The following is an 18,225-nucleotide window of genomic DNA, read 5'->3' on the forward strand; positions in this document are numbered from 1 at the left end:
ATTCATCAAACAGACAAGGCCAACGTTGATGAAACAAATTGTTTCTTTTCCTCTTCACGTCATTCATTCCCAGTGAAATGTGCAATCAAAGTGATGTGATGTTGCAAAAACATTTCTCCCCACCCTCACATCAACATCCTCAGCCTCAAAACTGGGTCCAAAGCACCAAGAGACAAAATGTGCATCGAGTACCTGCCACCACCCGAAATAAAAAACTACAATTAACTTAAACACACAATGCTTTAATTCATTCAAACTCCAGCATCAATCATCTCTACAAATCAGCAAACTGTAATTCAGGAGGAGCTGCTGCCAAAACAAAGATAAAATTACCATCTGAAATGATAATATAAAATAACCCACACGCGCTCACATACAAACAGCGTGAGAGAGGTATCAGTTATGTTAATTACACTCTCTTAGCAAGAATAAAGGGAGGACCATGGGGAAAGAAGAGTGTGAGCGAGATTATGTAAAGGAAGACAAAAAAAGAGAGAAACAAGAACGGAGTCATCGTAATAATGAAGTCCTGCAGCCATGCAGCTTCTCTGCAGATTGGATTTGGAGTTTTCCAGTTTTCAAGTGAAGTTCTAACAGGAGCGTCGGGATGACGTGATCAGAGCCGGAGATGAGCCGCTTAGGGTCAGAAGAAAAATGCATTAAGGAAAAATAGTGGAGGAGAATGGAGTGAGAAAGAAAGCCTCCCTGAGGCCAAGACGGCTTCAGATCAAAGGTTTTCCCTTCCACAAATCAATTCAACTGATCGGTAAATGGACTGCATTTAAATAACACTCAGAGTGCTTTACAATGATGCCTTCCATTCACCATTCACACATACACTCGCTCCAAGAGTGTAGGGAGCACTTTTCATGGCAGCACACTGACATCCATGTACAACTCTGCCATTAAGGACTTTGCCAGACCAGAGGGACAGTCACTAAGGGCTCTTGGGCAGAGGTTTAACCCGATGGTCTACTGGTTAAGCGCTGGTCTTGAGACCAGAGGACCATCACCTCCCTTGATTACGCTGCTGTTCTTCGTAGGATGTAATAATGGACATTTCTGCACAATCACTATAGATCAATTTCAGTAATCAGAAAAGTTGAAACTTGAGTCAAGTTTGAGAGGATGTGCTGGTGCAATGCGTCGCTGCATCATCACACCATGGAAACTGCCCCGGGTCCTAAATGGCAACAACCTGGACAGACAACTGATCCATCCCCACCTCTCAAAATAAAAATCTCAGGCACCTCCATCCTGGATCATGCAGACGTGCATTACATGTCCAACATGTTGTAGCGGATGTTTACAAAGCCGTCCCCAGTGTCTGGAGAACTTCAGGACACACCCATGCAGGGGCACCACCAGGAATTATGGGCTCCATGAAGAGACACCTTACTGGGCCACCCCCATATCATTTTGTCAGTACTATAATGGTATGAGTGGCCTCTCTGGGCCCCTGTCAGTCATGGGCCCCTAGAATCCTTCTTCTTATTCTCCCCTTTTCGGTCCTCCAGCGCCCTGCGGCAGTTAGGTTATTGACAAAAGGGACAGATGGACCAGTTGTATTCCTGGTTGGTTGCCATCCAGGATACATGTTGGTTCTGCGGTGAGGCACATGCTCTGAGACTTGTTATTTAGAGGGCATGCTGAGACGTTTTACATTAATTGGCTTTTTAAATTTTCTTTTGCATCATACAAAACTGGAATTGTCAGTAAAAATGGACGTGGAAGTTAAGAGCAACTACGAAATAAGTTAAGAAGAAAATGAGTTTTGTTTTTTTTTTTTCCCCACACAGGAGTCATAAGATCCAGGGTGACTGTATGTGCAGGCTACCTGCTGAGAGACATCAAACAGGCTTTAGCCCCAATTAGTAAGGAAACAAAAATACATGGACGTGTCCTCCACATCCCTCCTACAAACGGAGTTTTAATTTGAAAATGTCAACTTGCCTTTCATGGATTATGTCTAGCAGCAGTGGATGAGACAATTACAGAACAAAAATGTCACGATCATAATGAACACCAGTGCAAATTGTGGAAATATTCATTTTAGCCATCTTTGTTGCTGAAAGACTCCATCTATAAATTACATCTGTGCAGCAGGTCTGAGACTAAAATACAGTTAAAATCAATAAGACTGTTAATAGGAAACGACAGTGAAGTGGAAACGTCTTATCAACTGCTTCTTTATGAGTGTAGAACATCATGAGTGAGGAAAAATGTAGAATGAAAGGGCTAATGCACACACTGCACACTCTGCACACCACAATGTCAATGTTATATATGACTGTAATGGTGTTACTGACTCTGATGTGAATGACTTCGTAACAGTGGAGTCACACAGATGTCATTAGCTGAAGTCATACAATCAATCACAAATAATTTGCTGATCAATACATGGTTTAGATAATCCATTTAGGCATCCTTGATACATTATATATATATATATATATATATATATACATACATTTTTTGGGGGGGGGGGGGGGCATGTTTTCCTTGACTTTTGACCTTTTAACCACACTATTCCAGAATCTAGTCACCTCGAGATATCAATCCAGGTTTTCGGACCATGTTTTCCTCAACCTTGACCTTTCACCAAGATACTCAATTTTTTTTTTTTAATTATTACTTAGATAAACATCTGGAGGTGATTTGATTTAGAAGGAAATAGTTCTTGGCGTTTCTCAGTTACCTTGTGCCGCTCCAACACACACACACACACACACACACCAGTGAAAACAACACTTTTTTGCTGCTACACCAACACACAGGGTAATAAGAGCTCTAAATATGCATTTATGTGAAATTTGGAGAAACAGCACCCCCTCCAGTGGCAATTCAGTGCAAGTACAGACAGCAGAACACGGGTTTGCTGGGCTCTCTGAGTGTGCTTCTCATTTTAAATGTTTCTTCTCCAGTGGAATAAGTTTTAAAATGAAAATTCCACTTTATCTGGTGATACTGATCATTGTGCTTCTGGAAATAAAAAGTGAAATTACAAACACTTTGCGTGGTAGCAGTATCCATAATTGTTGGGTGACACAATAGAAAATTGTATTGTAAAGTACACTATTTTATCGCATCGGAAATGAATGAACTCCAAGAGATGATTGTCTGTCTGCATTTAACATTTTGATCCAGATCATCTCCATGGGCATAATTTGGTGGGGGATAGGGGGACATGTCTCCCCCACCTTTTCAACCAGGGGGGACAGAATATGTTATGTCCCCCCCACCTTCTGAAATATACATGTGTACTTGAAACATGCTATGCCAGTCTTATGTGCAAACCATGTCAGAGTATCTTTGTTTCTGCAAGTTTGTATTTTTAGCAGCATTGACTTGTTTATAACACCTGTTTCTTGTTTGTCACATTCGGAATTTTCTGGGACTGCATTTGCCCAGAATTGAAACCAAAAATAGTTGCCTCTAGGGACTAGTGTCTACACATAAGTATCGATGGACCATATGCTAATTTACTAAATTCTGAACGTTAGAAAAGGAAATCAGAAAAGCTATCTGGGACCTCAGAAAGCCCATCTGGAATTATTGCTTGATCTCCAAAATCAGTCTATGCAAGCGAAATTATGTTCAGTATGAGTGTTGTCATTAGTGCCACTTCGAAAATTAGATTCATAAGTAATTTATCCTAAACTTATGATCTTTTGTTTTTTCAAACTTATGCAAAAACAAATCTTGAGAAAAAAAATACAGTATGCAATAGTTAATATTATTAAGAGTCTGTTCTTTCATATTTATGAATACATTTCATACACCACATTTCAGTTTTTTTTTTTTGTTTTTTTTAATGAAAACTCAACCTATCATTCTGTTTGAGTTCTGCACAAGTGGGGATACTTTATTTACACCAGGATGTTAATAAAATCAATGCTGGCTATTCTCAGAATGAAGTACTTATATCCACAGTTTCAAATTGTATAAGTCAAATGGTGTCCACTTTATGGTCTTCTCAAAACATTAAAATTACTGTTCTGGATGCTCAGAATGCATCTGAGCTTATCCAGAAACTGTTGGCTTCTGGGGGCCTACAGCGGCCCCCAGACCCCCGGCCTATGGGCTTCGGCCCTGCGGGCCTCGCACTTTGTCCCCCCAATTTCTAGCTCTAACTTGCGCCCTTGATCATCTCGCAGGGAGTCCTGAGCTGTCATCAAACCCAAAGTTGGCACTTGTAATTTCAAAGCTTTTTTTTTTTTTTAGTTCAAAAACAAATTGTCTTCATTTATTTTAGTCTGGCTAGAAATCAGTGCATTTCATTTTCTTTGTGTGCGGTTGCACTTTGAGTGAAAAAGGGTCACTGTGGTTGATTGATGCACTGAACTGTGATCGTGTGCATCATGTGTATGTAACTGTTACTAATTCCGGTCTCAGGAGGGGGCGGGGGGGGGGGGGGGGTGATAAACCAGACTGCAGTGATCATGATGTCAGAGGAGGCAGAAGTCTCACAGAGACAGCATCAGCCAAACAGACCGCAGAGTCACAGATTTCACAGACGGGACAGTGGAAAGAAGCAGCGAGACAGCAGGAAGCATAAGGCGAGACGGGGAGACCCGAGCCTCGCAGATGGAGACAAAAAAGAACCAAGATAGAGAGATGGAGACAGGTGGCAGCACAGATAATCAGCCGGTAATTTAACTATCAGTAATCCAATGAAATATTTCCATTCCAACAGACTTCAAAATTATTTTAGTTTTATCTTTCTTTCATTTTTTACCCTTACATCTGCTTCTGCTGTGCTTTTTGGGGCTGCTGGTGTGAAAATTAATTATAATAAAAGCAGTCACATGAATTAATTTTGGTATTTAAATATTCAGAAGTTGACTAAAGTGTGATGAATTCCTGTGAGATTTGTGCAGTTCACTAAGAAGCAACACCACTTATGACTCCAGAAATACACGCTCAGTGATCTCAAACTGCCCTTTAACCAACTGTGCTTGTTAACTGTGTTGAAATTAATAAAAGTGATCATCCAAATAGGAGTGCTGCTTCATATTTTTGTTGCAGAGAGAAATCTAAGAAACAATTTCAACATATTTAAATGATTTGCTGAGCAAATGATCACTTCAGTTTTAACATTTTTCCATCAGGAAAACGTTCCTTCGGCTTCTTCCTTTTTCCACTAGGGGTCACCAAAGCATATCAGAGATTTGTCCGCATGTTATTTTGGCAGTGCAGAAGGTTGATGGTTCAAACCGCACCTCTGCCACATTTCTCCATGTAATGTGGAGTTGCATTAGGAAGGGCATCTAGTGGAAAACCTATGCCAAATCAACAGTGGCGACCCAGAGTGAAAGCAAGGGAGCAGCCGAAGGGTTTTACTATTTTGGCACAGGTTTTCCACCAGATGCTCTTCCTGACACAAGTCCACATTACATAGAGAATGGACATGGGGTGGCCTTGAACCAAGAACCTTCCGAACTGAAAATAAGCACTTGGCCACCACCCCTTCCTACTGCTGGAAGCATGGTACTGCAGCAACTGTGTTGTCAATGTGCAGCAGCTAATTAAATCATATTCAGATGTACGCTATTACAAGTGTGTGTACAGAAAATGGATGGATGGATTTCTAAGCCTTCACTGCATCAATCATGATGTCAAAGGATGTCATTTCTCTCTGCGTTATTACGTCAATGCTACCATTACCTCTGGAGGTTGAGCAGGGATCCATACTATTGATAGACTATTTTATATAATCTATCAATGGAATCATCCAATATACACATTGGATGATTCTGATTTACAAATCTCATGGACTGGTTCCAACCAGTTTATCCAGTTTACTTCAGAGATCCGAAAGCCGTTACCCTCTGCACTCGAATGACATGTAATGTTTCCATGTACCTTGACATGTCTGCACTAAAGCAGGAAAGAATGCCTTTAGTTTTCACCTCCCTCTGATTGGAACGCTCTCCGATCCAAAATGAAACTGCCCAGACTGACTTCCTTGAACACCTTCCAGTCTTTTTTAAGAGATCATGAATAGGATTCTTTTGCGCAATGCCTGTGTTTCTAAAACTAAAACTGCCTCAGACCATCACCTCCCCCTACGGAGGAGGTGATGGTCTAGTGGTTAAGCGTTGGGCTTGAGAACAGAGGATCCTTGATTCAAACCCCAGCCTGACTGGAAAATCATCAAGGGCCTTTGGGCAAGGTCATTAATCCCCAAGTTGCTCCTGGTGTGTAGTGAGCATCTTGTATGGCAACACCCTTATGAGCGTCTGATGCAGATGGAAAGATGCTATATAAATGCAGTCCATTTACACCATGTGCAGTGTTACTATGACCAAGTTGATTGTATTTTGTGTATCACCAACGTTCTCATGTTTCTGTTTGTAGTCCACCACAGCTGTAGAGTGTCATCATGTGACATCAATGAGACAGGTCTATCATTTACACAAAGGGAGTAGGATCACATATTGCCTTACACTAGATATAAATTTGTTTTTAAACCAGTTGATGCTTCATTAGGTCAGAATTCTATGAAAGCAAATGGTGTATCACAGCTATCCAATATGGACTCTACTGCAGAGTCCCCAAAAGCTACCTAGATAGATTTTTTCTATTATTTATCCTTTGCTCGGGTATAATTTTATAAAACTAGGGGTAAAATCTCCATCTCCATCTCTGGTCACGCATGCTAGCGACCACTCAATCTGAGGTACCGTAGCCACGGAGTCACCTTTAGCCTAATCTGCTGTCTTTGTACAAAAGTTTATTCTCTCAGCTCAGCTTCAGCTCTGTCTCATCTCGTCAGTGCTTTCGCTGCCTGAGGGTTCATTTATTTTTATCACTGCCCGGCACGTGTTCTGTGCTCATGAGAGAAAAGCACGAGCACGCAGGGAGCGATCTCCTCTGAATCTCCCGAACAGAAAATGAGTTCCAATGTGTGTGAAGATATTTCCCACTTTGAGAGCTGACTCGACACATTTGCGATATGATACATCTGCTGTATTTTAGATATTGTGTCTCAGATCTGCATGCAGTTGTTAGAATGGAGGAGGACGAACATCATTCTTCATTCTCAGCTGTATTTTGCACAGTTGCATAAAATGAGAAACGTCAGTGACTCGGCTGCAGAGTTAGCTTCTGCACCGAACGTAAAGTCTGTAAAGTGTTTGCAGATGAAAGATAAATATAATTAATCACGTTGAAATATTGCACATCCCAGACAGGTTCTAGAATACTGGACAAAGCAGGAAGGAAAAACAAAGGAAAATAGCAAATATGTCTGAAAACGAGCCCAAAATAACTACTACACTCATTAAAATAAGCCTAAATGTTCAGCTGTACTTTAGAAACAAGGCCAAAAAAGAACTTTTTGAAATATTTATAATGTGGGATATGGGGGCATCTTGGATGGATGAATGCCCTCTTTTAATGACTGATCCCAGATCAGCGCAGTCTGTCTAACTAATACTGTCCATTTTACTGGGGCTCAAATCTCCATCTCAGTTGTCTTTTTTTCCGCCATCTGTCATTCTGAACACTGGACTGTATCTGGTTGCTTAACTGCAACATTTCCAGCCTTGCACAATCTGACAAATCTGTGTTGTGCTTTCGTTGTATGTTTTGTTACTACGGCCAAAGCAGAAGGTCCCGGCATGGAGTTTGGTCTGCTTAACATGATTTCCCATCATCAAAAAAAGAAAAAAAACACACACTCCAAAGGGACTTGTTTGTTACCACTGTCATCAAAGTGTTTGGTCAGTATTTGTTTTCAGTGTGAAAGGTTCCTGGTTCCCCTCCTGCCCCATTCACCATGTAACATGGAGTTATGTCAGGAAGGGCATCTGGTGCAAAACCTGGGCCACATCAACATGCAGCTCCACCTCAGATCTGCTGTGGTGACCCTGAGTGAAAACAAGTGAGAAGTCAAAGGGACTTAATTTCTGTCATCAATATCCTTGCTTTGTCAACTTGGGGGGTAATGCAAAGAAAACTCATATATCCAAGGCTTAGTATAGAGTGTGTTTCTGGGGTTAACATTGAGATTTACTATACTTAAAAGATTTATTTTGTATGCAGTGCACCTCTTAACTTTACTCATAGTGATATTATTGTAATTGAACCCAACACCAAACTCCACAGATCCACCTGCTCTCTCAGTGACAACAAAGCGGGAAGCTTCTAGGGCCTCAGGTGAAGCCCTACTGGAAGAAGAAAAAAGTTGCAGTTCTTTGACTGGCCACTTGAGGCTGCCCCCAAAAGCAGAGCTCATTCCCATAGAGTCCATGTTAAAATGTCCAACATTTAGAGCATAGCATGTTTATAGCCTAGTACATTAACAGTTTCTGTTTCTATAGAGAGTTTCCTCCTCCATGATAACTGTACAGGGGAGGGGGGGATTTATTTTCTAACTTCTTTAAGATATTTTAAGCCATAAATTTCTGTATAACTGTGGTCATGGATGCTTTGAGTGACACCGGCTGAGCCCATCCTCTCCGCCACTTACCGTTATCATAGGTCAGTGTCCGCAAGATGTGACTGCTAGCTGTTGTGGCGGCTGTGTCATTCAGAGCATTTTATTAGAGAAATCTGGAATGATATGCCTTGTTTTGTGGTAAAACATCCTGACAGATTGCCTACGACATGTGCTGCAGTATTCAGGCTGAGTGAAATTCTCCTTGAATTTAATTTTATATGCTAAAAGCGTTAGCACTTGTGGCATCTAGCGGTAGCTTCATCCGTTAGGTCCACTTAATGCATGAATATTGAGAAAATAAGCACCTCATAACTTTTACTGTCCACGACAAAGCAAATTGTTACAAGAACCACTACACACTCACACATCTTCAACCGACTACTCCAATTAAGGGTCGCAGGGGGCTGGAGCCTATCCTAGCAGTCATAGGGCGTGAGGCGGGGTACACCCTGGACAGGATGCCAGTTTGTTGCAGGGTCACATACAGACAAACAAACACACTCACACCTACGGGCAATTTAAAGTTTCCAATCCAATTAACCACCACGTAATTCCAAAAAAATATGATTTAATAAACACTCCAACAGAAGTTAGCCTGTTAGCTTAGGTGCTTAGGACTGGAAGAGAGGGGCATGTTCAGGGTGCTTTTGTCATGCCCTAAGCCCCCCCCCCCATGTTCCACCCCTTTATGCATTAATTATGTGTTAATTACTTAAACCAGTACTGATCGGTATGTCTGCTACTTATATTGTGCATTTGTAAACTGTTTTTCACTTTTGAAACTCTGTGTGCTTCTTACCCTGTGTGCTGCTATACAATGCTGCTGGAACCTCAGTTTCCCTGAGGGAGTCTTCCCAAGGGATCAATAAAAGTTCAATCTAATTAATGAGGGGGTCAATCTAATCTAATTAAGTAGTTCATGATGAATCAGGGTGGCACCTACTGCCAACATGGTGATGCCCTGACACAGGCTGCATATCCGCTGTTTTGGGTCTGTAGAGAAAACCTACAGGTGACGGCACACCGGCTTTGTCCAAAATATGTACAGTCTATGGTGAGAAAAAACAAAAGTGATGTTTCTGTCTGTTTCTGATAATTTGTTGTTTGGTCATACTGAAACCAGAAACCTTTCAGTTTGTCACATGTGTCACATGCCTGGCATTTTTTTTTTTTTGCACTATTAATGTACTTTATACTGATAAATTTGCTCATCGAACCTAAACCAATCTGCTGACCTGCATTTATTTCTGCACTGTTGCTCAGATGAAGTCGCGATGCATTTCCTCCTGTGCACAACTGAGCAAAGCACAGGTGGAATACTTTCATATTTCTCATATCTAAGTATATGATTAAGCTGGAAAAAGGCGTATTGTGATGTGGAGACGGCTGTGTAAATACAGCTTTCAGCCATCACCGCTTGGAGTGCATCACGGTGGGAAACGAGCTAACAAACTGTTCTGTGATTTAACCTGCCGGCTCACGCTCGACAACGGCGACTACCCAAAGACACGTTAATGTAAAGACGTCGAGATGCACGTGTCGTGACACGCTGCCGGTCTCCTCCTCGTTGGACTTTTTCATCCTCACGCAGAAAGCAAACAATCACCAAAATAGTGTTTGTTCCGACCTCGTCAGGTAGGAGAAGCATGTGCACGCTCTCTGAGATCCAAAGGAAATCTGCTTTCTAATAAGCAATCAGCACTCATGTTCGCTCTCAATCCTGTTTTTTTGCTGTGGTTCTGAAATCCCAGGTTGGTCTGATTTGGCTAATTGGAGAAGCTGACAAACATCCAACAACCGAGAGATGGGAAATGAAGGATAACAAATCCTGCCGACACGAAGCGCGTGTCTGAATTCAATCGGTGGATATATCTCCTACACTCAGGTGTGCAGCTGCTCCCTTCCTGCTCTCATCCATCTCTCTGTCCCTGTCTGTCCCCCCATGTTTCCCGCCATCGTTCAGTGTCTCTGTCGTTCCCTCTCAGATTTAATCCTGTTTTCCTCATTTTCTTCTCTCCCTTTATCTCCTGTTCTCTCAAAAATGCTCCCTTCTTTCCCTCCAGGTGGAGGGTGTCTTCTCTCCATACTTTTGTTTTTCATCTTGTCCTCTGCTTTTCCAGAGAGGATACAGACACAAATTGTCAATATTTGGACAGTCGCTCAGGATGGCAGGGGTAGTATAGCTCCCTTACATGAGTTGGCCAGTGAGGCTGTGATGAGTAAACCAGAGACCTCCCAGGACCAAAGCACAGAAAGAGAGAGAGAGAGACAGAGAGAGAGAGAGGGGGGAGCCTTCCATTATGTTCCGTAATGACAGACAGAGAAATTGCTCCGGGTCTGAGAGAAGCAGCTACCATTTTCTGTATCTGTGCCACAGAAATTGGGCTGGGAAGGAGTGCCAAGATGGCTATTTGCCCTAACCGTGGACCATGAGAAAAGGATTATGATGATTATTACCAATCTCTGTTTTATATACAGATCAGGAGGCGACTGATTATCGCACCCTAACCCCAAACGCAACAAGCTACATATAGTCTACAGCAGATTTATTACCCAAAAGCCTCTGCCTGTCAAAAATTAAACTTGTTCCTTGAGTGGGCGCATGAAGCTGGCAGAACCTGGTCAGAGATCAGGGCTTGGCATTTCCTGATTAATATTCTTGAAATTTGCAGCACTGACCTGTGTTTTAATGACTAAATCCCTCTGTAGGTCCAGTGTTTTTGGGCTCCTTTATTGACTCAAATCGGTGTGCATCATGGCTGTGCATTGCTGCATCCACCACACCAAGGAACCACTATGGGTCCTGAATGGTAACCACCAAAGCAGACAACCGGACCTATTCCCAACAATACTATCAGTTATCAAGTTGTTTACCAATGAATATGGCTTTATACACCCTGAAGAATATAACCTGATAATGATTTCATCATATACCTATAAATGATAAATGTTGTATGGTTTTCTGAAGGGTATAAAAAGCCATATTCATTGGTGAACAACTTGATAACGCTTTTATCATATACCTATAAATGATAAATGTTGTATGGCTTTCTGAAGAGTGTATAAAGCCATATTCAGTGGTGAACAACTTGATAACGCTTTTATCATATACCTTTAAATGATGAATGTTGTATGGTTTTCTGAAGGGTGTATGAAGCCATATTCACTGGTGAACAACTTGATAATGATTTTATCATATACCTATAAACGATAAATGTTGTATGGTTTTTTGAAGGGTGTAAAATGCCATATTCATTGGTGAACAACTTGATAATTTTATCATATACCTATAAATGATAAATGTTGTATGGCTTTCTGAAGAGTGTATAAAGCCATATTCAGTGGTGAACAACTTGATAACGCTTTTATCATATACCTTTAAATGATGAATGTTGTATGGTTTTCTGAAGGGTGTATGAAGCCATATTCACTGGTGAACAACTTGATAATGATTTTATCATATACCTATAAACGATAAATGTTGTATGGTTTTTTGAAGGGTGTAAAATGCCATATTCATTGGTGAACAACTTGATAATTTTATCATATACCTATAAACGATAAATGTTGTATGGTTTTTTGAAGGGTGTAAAATGCCATATTCATTGGTGAACAACTTGATAATTTTATCATATACCTATAAACGATAAATGTTGTATGGTTTTTTGAAGGGTGTAAAATGCCATATTCATTGGTGAACAACTTGATAATTTTATCATATACCTATAAATGATAAATGTTGTATGGTTTTCTGAAGGGTATAAAAAGCCATATTCATTGGTGAACAACTTGATAACGCTTTTATCATATACCTATAAATGATAAATGTTGTATGGCTTTCTGAAGAGTGTATAAAGCCATATTCAGTGGTGAACAACTTGATAACGCTTTTATCATATACCTTTAAATGATGAATGTTGTATGGTTTTCTGAAGGGTGTATGAAGCCATATTCACTGGTGAACAACTTGATAATGATTTTATCATATACCTATAAACGATAAATGTTGTATGGTTTTTTGAAGGGTGTAAAATGCCATATTCATTGGTGAACAACTTGATAATTTTATCATATACCTATAAATGATAAATGTTGTATGGTTTTTTGAAGGGTGTAAAATGCCATATTCATTGGTGAACAACCTGATAATTTTATCATATACCTATAAATGATAAATGTTGTATGGTTTTCTGAAGGGTGTAAAAAGCCATATTCATTGGTGAACAACTTGATAACGATTTTATCATATACAGTGGTCCCTCGTTTATCACGTAAGTTACATTCTAAAAATAACCCGCAATAGGAAAAACCGTGAAGTAGTCGGCGTTATTTTTTCACAATTATTATAGATGTTTTAAGGCTGTAAAACCCCTCACTACACACTTTATACACTTTTCTCAAACAGCCATTAACATTTTCTCACTTTCCTGTGTAAACACTCAAAGTTCAAACCTTAGTAGAAAAAAAGAATGTTTTCCTATAAATAATTATGATGGCTTTTAGAACTAACAAATTTAATTTTAACGCTCAACCTATGAGGTTGGAAATTATTAATTGTGACTCACCAGTATTTCACAGTTCCTCTGGCCGCGCCTCGACGTCGTGGCACTGCTCCACTGTCCGGATTGGCTGATTACTCGGTTGGTATGAAAAATATTACCCGTCCACGAAAAGGGTGTATTGCTATTTATTCTTTAGTGTTTTATCCAATCATATTGGCATATCATTTATAGGTATATGATAAAGATACACCTTATATATATACACATATATATATATACACATATATACATACATATATATATATACATATATACATATATATATATACATACACACACACGAGGTCTGTTAGAAAAGTATCCTACCTTTTAATTTTTTTCAAGAACCATATGGATTTGAATGACGTGTGATTACATCAGCCAAGCTTGAACCTTTGTGCGCATGCGTGAGTTTTTTCATGACTGTCGGTTGCGTCATTCGCCTGTGAGCAGGCTTTGTGTGAGCACTGGTCCACCCCTCTCGTCATTTTTTATTGCGAATAAATGTCTGAACGATTTGGAGCTTTGCTGCATCAATTTTTTAACAGAAACTGTGAGAGACCTCCAGGTGGACACCCTTCGGAAAATTAATATGTCTTTCAGGGACGATTTTATGGGGATGACACAGATTAAGGAGTGATCCAGACTGTTTAAAGACCGCCCACAACTGCTGAGAGCGCGCCGCGCTTCGAGCGCAGATCGACAGGCTCAAACCCCCTCTGAAACAACCAGATCATTTCCAACGTGAAAGCTGTCACAAAAATGCAGAGGGCGTGGATATCAGCACTTTTTCGGCACATTCCACTGTTACAGGAGTTTTTTTCATGGAAAGAAAAGCGGAGGGACGCGCCACTGAGCCGTTCATTACGCGGCACAAAACCACCTCTGTGTTGGTCTCACAGGACGGCTTTCAGGTGGATTTCAGACGGCTTTCGGTTGCTTTTGCAGTCGTGTGATTATCCGATTGTGATTTTGCATGGGCTGGACATGCCCCAACATGTCCTGTGAGGCTTCATCACGGCGTTGCTTTGCGCCATGTGGCTCCACTGCGACACACGGAACCCCTCCGCACATCTGTCTCAATGTGCCCAAAAAGTGCTGATGTCCACGTCTTTTCACAATTCCTGTGCTAGTCAGACGACATACCGGATCAAGACAGCGTCCAGTTTAGAAATGAACGGCACATTCCACTGTTACAGGAGTTTTTGTCATGGAAAGAGGAGCGGAGTTCCTGGTTACAGCAGGATGAATATGTTAGTTTAAAAGAGTCAACACCCCCGAGTCACACTAACTGCCAGAATGCTCGTAGCACGGGCCGAGGTGGAGGATTAGCAGCAATCTTCCATTCCAGCTTATTAATTAATCAAAAACCCAGACAGAGCTTTAATTCATTTGAAAGCTTGACTCTTAGTCTTGTCCATCCAAATTGGAAGTCCCAAAAAACAGTTTTATTTGTTATTATCTATCGTCCACCTGGTCGTTACTGTGAGTTTCTCTGTGAATTTTCAGACCTTTTGTCTGACTTAGTGCTTAGCTCAGATAAGATCATTATAGTGGGCGATTTTAACATCCACACAGATGCTGAGAATGACAGCCTCAACACTACATTTAATCTATTATTAGACTCAATTGGCTTTGCTCAAAATGTAAATGAGTCCACCCACCACTTTAATCATATCTTAGATCTTGTTCTGACTTATGGTATGGAAATTGAAGACTTAACAGTATTCCCTGAAAACTCCCTTCTGTCTGATCATTTCTTAATAACATTTAAATTTACTCTGATGGACTACCCAGCAGTGGGGAATAAGTTTCATTACACTAGAAGTCTTTCAGAAAGCGCTGTAACTAGGTTTAAGGATATGATTCCTTCTTTATGTTCTCTAATGCCATATACCAACACAGTGCAGAGTAGCTACCTAAACTCTGTAAGTGAGATAGAGTATCTCGTCAATAGTTTTACATCCTCATTGAAGACAACTTTGGATGCTGTAGCTCCTCAAGAAAAAGAGAGCTTTAAATCAGAAGTGCCTGACTCCTCATTACTTACTACTCATCACTAATTGAAGAAAATAAGAACAACCCCAGGTTTCTTTTCAGCACTGTAGCCAGGCTGACAAAGAGTCAGAGATCTATTGATCCGAGTATTCCTTTAACTTTAACTAGTAATGACTTCATGACTTTCTTTGCTAATAAACTTTTAACTATTAGAGAAAAAAATTACTCATAACCATCCCAAAGACGTATCGTTATCTTTGGCTGCTTTCAGTGATGCCGGTATTTGGTTAGACCCTTCTCTCCGATTTTTCTGTCTGAGTTATTTTCATTAGTTACTTCCTCCAAACCATCAACATGTCTATTAGACCCCATTCCTACCAGGCTGCTCAAGGAAACCCTACCATTAATTAATGCTTCGATCTTAAATATGATCAATCTATCTTTATTAGTTGGCTATGTACCACAGGCTTTTAAGGTGGCAGTAATTAAACCATTACTTAAAAAGCCATCACTTGACCCAGCTATCTTAGCTAATTATAGGCCAATCTCCAACCTTCCTTTTCTCTCAAAAATTCTTGAAAGGGTAGTTGTAAAACAGCTAACTGTTCATCTGCAGAGGAATGGTCTTTTTGAAGAGTTTCAGTCAGGTTTTAGAATTCATCATAGTACAGAAACAGCATTAGTGAAGGTTTCAAATGATCTTCTTATGGCCTCAGACAGTGGACTCATCTCTGTGCTTGTTCTGTTAGACCTCAGTGCTGCTTTTGATACTGTTGACCATAAAATTTTATTACAGAGATTAGAGCATGCCATAGGTATTAAAGGCACTGCGCTGCGGTGGTTTGAATCATATTTATCTAATAGATTACAATTTGTTCATGTAAATGGGGAATCTTCTTCACAGGCTAAGGTTAATTATGGCATTCCACAAGGTTCTGTGCTAGGACCAATTTTATTCACTTTATACATGTTTCCCTTAGGCAGTATTATTAGACGGCATTGCTTAAATTTTCATTGTTACGCAGATGATACCCAGCTTTATCTATCCATGAAGCCAGAGGACACACACCAATTAGCTAAACTGCAGGATTGTCTTACAGACATAAAGACATGGATGACCTCTAATTTCCTGCTTCTGAACTCAGATAAAACTGAAGTTATTGTACTTGGCCCCACAAATATTAGAAATATGGTGTCTAACCAGATCCTTACTCTGGATGGCATTACCCTGACCTCTAGTAATACTGTGAGAAATCTTGGAGTCATTTTTGATCAGGATATGTCATTCAATGCGCATATTAAACAAATATGTAGGACTGCTTTTTTGCATTTGCGCAATATCTCTAAAATTAGAAGGATCTTGTCTCAGAGTGATCCTGAAAAACTAATTCATGCATTTATTTCCTCTAGGCTGGACTATTGTAATTCATTATTATCAGGTTGTCCTAAAAGTTCCCTGAAAAGCCTTCAGTTGATTCAAAATGCTGCAGCTAGAGTGCTAACAGGGACTAGAAGGAGAGAGCATATCTCACCCATATTGGCCTCTCTTCATTGGCTTCCTGTTAATTCTAGAATAGAATTTAAAATTCTTCTTCTTACTTATAAGGTTTTGAATAATCAGGTCCCATCTTATCTTAGGGACCTCATAGTACCATATCACCCCAATAGAGCGCTTCGCTCTCAGACTGCAGGCTTACTTGTAGTTCCTAGGGTTTGTAAGAGTAGAATGGGAGGCAGAGCCTTCAGCTTTCAGGCTCCTCTCCTGTGGAACCAGCTCCCAATTCAGATCAGGGAGACAGACACCCTCTCTACTTTTAAGATTAGGCTTAAAACTTTCCTTTTTGCTAAAGCTTATAGTTAGGGCTGGATCAGGTGACCCTGAACCATCCCTTAGTTATGCTGCTATAGACTTAGACTGCTGGGGGGTTCCCATGATGCACTGAGTGTTTCTTTCTCTTTTTGCTCTGTATGCACCACTCTGCATTTAATCATTAGTGATTGATCTCTGCTCCCCTCCACAGCATGTCTTTTTCCTGGTTGTCTCCCTCAGCCCCAACCAGTCCCAGCAGAAGACTGCCCCTCCGTGATCCTGGTTCTGCTGGAGGTTTCTTCCTGTTAAAAGGGAGTTTTTCCTTCCCACTGTTGCCAAGTGCTTGCTCACAGGGGGTCGTTTTGACCGTTGGGGTTTTTCCGTAATTATTGTATGGCCTTGCCTTACAATATAAAGCGCCTTGGGGCAACTGTTTGTTGTGATTTGGCGCTATATAACTAAAATTGATTTGATCTGATTTGAAATCCACCTGAAATCCGTCCTGTGAGACCAACACAGAGGTGGTTTTGTGCCACGTAATGAACGGCTCCGTGGCGCGTCGCTCCGCTTTTCTTTCCATGAAAAAAACTCCTGTAACAGCGGAATGTGCCGAAAAAGTGCTGATGTCCACGCCTTCTGCCTTTTTGTGAAAGTGAGACGACGTCCCGGATCAACAAAGCTTTCACGTTGGAAATGATCTGGTTGTTTCAGCAGGGTTTGAGCCTGTCAATCGGCGCTCAAAGCGTGGCGCGCTCTCAGCAGTTGTGGGCAGTCTTTAAACCGTCTGGATCACTCCTTAATCTGTGTAATCCCCATAAAATTGTCCCTGAAAGCCATATTAATTTTCCGAACGGTGTCCACCTCTAGGTCTCTCACAGTTTCTGGAAAAAAAATTGATGCAGCAAAGCTCCAAATCGTTCAGACATTTATTCGCAATAAAAAAACGATGAGAGGGGTGGACCAGTGCTTACACAAAGCCTGCTCACAGACAAATGACGCAACCAACAGGCGTGAAAAAACGAACGCATGTGCATGAAGGTTCAAGCTTGGCTGATGCAATCACACGTGATTCAAATCCATATGGTTTTTGAAAAACATAAAAAGGTCGGATACTTTTCTAACAGACCTCGTGTGTGTGTGTGTGTGTATATATATATATATTTTGCAGCCAAGTGAAATACGGGAGTGTCTTTTGCCTTTTCCAGCTGCAGGCGATTTGCATTCTGCATCACACCCATAGAAATGTGTCACATGGCCAAAACATTGTTAGTTTAATTTTCCCACAATGCACAATATCAGGGATACTCCTCATATGAGGGTTGTAAAGCAACCCTTAATTTGACAGTCATTCCAGCAGTTCTTACATAGGAAGGACCGGGACCCTAATGATTTGGATGTTAGTTCAAGGTGTGCCAAAGGGCCATAAATTG

At 40.7% G+C, this 18,225-nt stretch overlaps 1 protein-coding gene across 2 annotated transcripts in view; it reads right to left on the reverse strand.

Annotated features, from left to right (window-relative positions):
• Positions 1-18,225, reverse strand: part of pcdh10a (protocadherin 10a) — a 60,199-nt gene that overhangs the window by 8,843 nt on the left and 33,131 nt on the right. The gene's annotated exons all lie outside the window — the stretch shown is intronic.

The sequence above is a fragment of the Thalassophryne amazonica genome, chromosome 15, assembly GCF_902500255.1.
Source record: "Thalassophryne amazonica chromosome 15, fThaAma1.1, whole genome shotgun sequence".
Classification (NCBI taxonomy): Eukaryota; Metazoa; Chordata; class Actinopteri; order Batrachoidiformes; family Batrachoididae; genus Thalassophryne; species Thalassophryne amazonica.